The 2,645-nt window shown below is 41.2% G+C and overlaps 1 long non-coding RNA gene across 1 annotated transcript; it reads left to right on the top strand.

Annotated features, from left to right (window-relative positions):
• Positions 1 to 7: 7 nt before the first annotated feature.
• On the top strand, positions 8 to 463 carry LOC107835330 (uncharacterized). The gene is made up of 2 exons (XR_001661138.1): positions 8 to 196; positions 282 to 463. It is a non-coding gene; the product is annotated as an uncharacterized LOC107835330 (long non-coding RNA).
• The last annotated feature ends 2,182 nt before the right edge of the window (positions 464 to 2,645 follow it).

Genomic DNA, 2,645 nt, shown 5'->3' with positions numbered 1-2,645 from the left:
TGTGGTTGGTTAAATAATTTGGTATACTTTGACTTGTAGTATTTTTTTTTTGGAAGTGGGTTTGTTGGGTTGGTCTGGTTTGAGAATGGATACTGTGAGTTCTTTTTTGTCTTCTCCAACATTAGAACTTTTGGAAAAGCTTACAAAGGAGCAGATTCGTCAAGTAGCTGAACACTTTAAAGTTGATCTTGAAGATGTAAAAGGATTAAGATTACCTCCACTAAGGAGTTTTCTAAAAGACGAACTTATAAAACTGAATGTCTTTACTGTCTCTCTTTCAGATGCTGATGTGACAGATAAAACTTCCCTTGGTTCAGATTCTTTAACTGGTGCTCCAAGGTTGGAAGATCAATTGTCAAGCTCAACAGTTTCTCAAGCTTCTCAATTAAAGTTTCAGTCTAAGAAAACTGAGATGGAAATGCAGTTGGAGTTAGAAAAATTACGGCTAGCACATGAGCTTGAGGAGAGAAAACTAGCTTTACAGGAAAAGTGGCTGGCTCATGAGCAAGAAGAGAAGAGGTTAGCACATGAATTGGAGGTAAAGAAATTATCTTTGGAAGCTGAGCGTCTGAAGTTGAGGTCTGAGGGCAGGTTAAGTGGTGGATCTGTTAATTTGTCTCAAGGTGGTGATGGGTTTTCTGGACATAACTTGGTTAACATGTTGAAGCTGTTGCCTAAGTTTAATGAACAAGATCCTGATGTGTTTTTCTCTTTGTTTGAGGACATGGCAGAGGACAATGACTGGAGTGATCTAGATTGCTCCATGCTGCTGCAAAGTGTGCTGGTGGGTAAGGCCCAAGAACCTTATGTCTCATTAGCTTCAGCTGAAAGAGAGGTATACAAATCTGTTAAAGAAGCTGTTTTGAAAGCTTATGAACTGGTTCCTGAGCATTACAGACAACAATTTAGGAACTGCAGGAAAGCTGAAAAACAGTCAAATACAGATCTTGTCAGAGAATTAAACACCCAGTTTCATCGCTGGTTATCAGCTGAAGGTGTGGATGATTTTGAATCACTTTGTGACTTGATGGTGTTGGAACAGTTCAAGAACATTATTCCAGATCGGGTGGCCTTATATATTAATGAACAAAAGGTAAAAACTGCTGCTAAAGCTGCTGTCTTAGCAGACGAGTATGTTCTGACCCATAAAGCTGTGAGGGATTCTAATTTGAAAGGTGACCACAGCCTTAAGGAATTTCATCACGACCGGTTTCCTGGTAAAAATAGATTGGATCCTACATTGAGATCTAAAGCGGACTTGGTTTGTAACTATTGTCGCCAGAAGGGACACTGGAAAAATGAGTGCCCTCTGAATACTAAATCAAGTAGGGGTAAACGGGATCATCAAAAACCTGTGGCTTTAGCCAGTGTTGCACAGTTGCATTCAGTGGAGTCTACACCTCTGCCTAAAGTTGAAAGTGTAAGACCAACTGTTTTAGCTGCACCTCTTGATTTCCAGTCTTTTTCAGAGCTGACTGATTCAGATCCCCAGACCTTTGAGAAGGAGGTCGGACAAGATTACGCTCCTTTCATCACACATGGGTTTGTTTCTGAGTGGAAGTTCAAATAAAGTGGCTGTAAAGATTCTGCGTGACACCGGAGCTTCTGAATCTTTCATATTGGATTCTGTTTTGCCATTTTCTTCATGTTCTGATACTGGTCGTAGAGTCTTAATTGGAGGTATTGGGATGGAAACTTTCTCTGTGCCTCTCCATAGGATCTACTTGCAGTCAGAACTGGTACAAGGAGAAGTAACGATGGGTGTTCGTCCTTCTTTGCCTGTGGAAGGTGTCTCTCTCATTTTAGGAAACAATCTGGCAGGTGAACGTGTGTGGCGAGATGTTGCACCTCCTCTAGTGGTCCGAGCGTCTCCATCTGTTTCCATGTCAGACAAATGTGCTCAAGACTTTCCTGAGGCATTTCCAGCTTGTGCAGTAACTCGCGCCATCACACGTACTTTGGCTGATAAGGAGTCTGGTAAGCATGGTTCTGTTCTTGAGAAGACTGCTTGTTTGCGAACTCTTCCTGTTCCTTTGTCACTCAGTGAGTTGATTGCAGCCCAGCAAGAGGACACAACTTTAGCTGCTCTGTTTGACCAAGTCCAGACAGCTGAACAGGACACAAAAACGTCATGTGGGTATTTTCTACAAGAAGATCTGTTGGTACGTAAATGGCTACCTTACAGTGACGGGGATATTGTTGGTCCAATTTATCAAGTTGTTGTTCCAGTCAAGTTCAGAAACCTTGTTTTGAAAACTGCTCATGGAGAATTATCTGGTCATTTTGGAGTCAATAAAACTTATAATAGAGTTTTACATCATTTTTATTGGCCACGTCTGAAAAAAGAAGTTGCTTATTTTGTGAAAACCTGTCACACTTGTCAATTAACTGGGAAACCTAATCAGACTTTGAAACCAGCTCCACTTTTTCCAGTACCTGCTGCTGGTAAACCTTTTGAACACTTGATCATTGACTGTGTTGGCCCACTGAGTCCTTCGAAGTCAGGATCTGTGTATTTACTGACGGTTATGTGTAAAAGCACTCGTTATCCTGCAGCATATGCTCTGAAAACCATTACAACAAAGTCGGTGGTCAAAGCTTTGTCTAATTTTATTTCAGTGTTTGGAATCCCAAAGACCATTCAA

Source organism: Poecilia formosa, unplaced genomic scaffold, assembly GCF_000485575.1.
Source record: "Poecilia formosa unplaced genomic scaffold, Poecilia_formosa-5.1.2 Scaffold1650, whole genome shotgun sequence".
Lineage (NCBI taxonomy): Eukaryota > Metazoa > Chordata > Actinopteri > Cyprinodontiformes > Poeciliidae > Poecilia > Poecilia formosa.
This window is presented reverse-complemented; position numbering and strand designations above follow the sequence as displayed.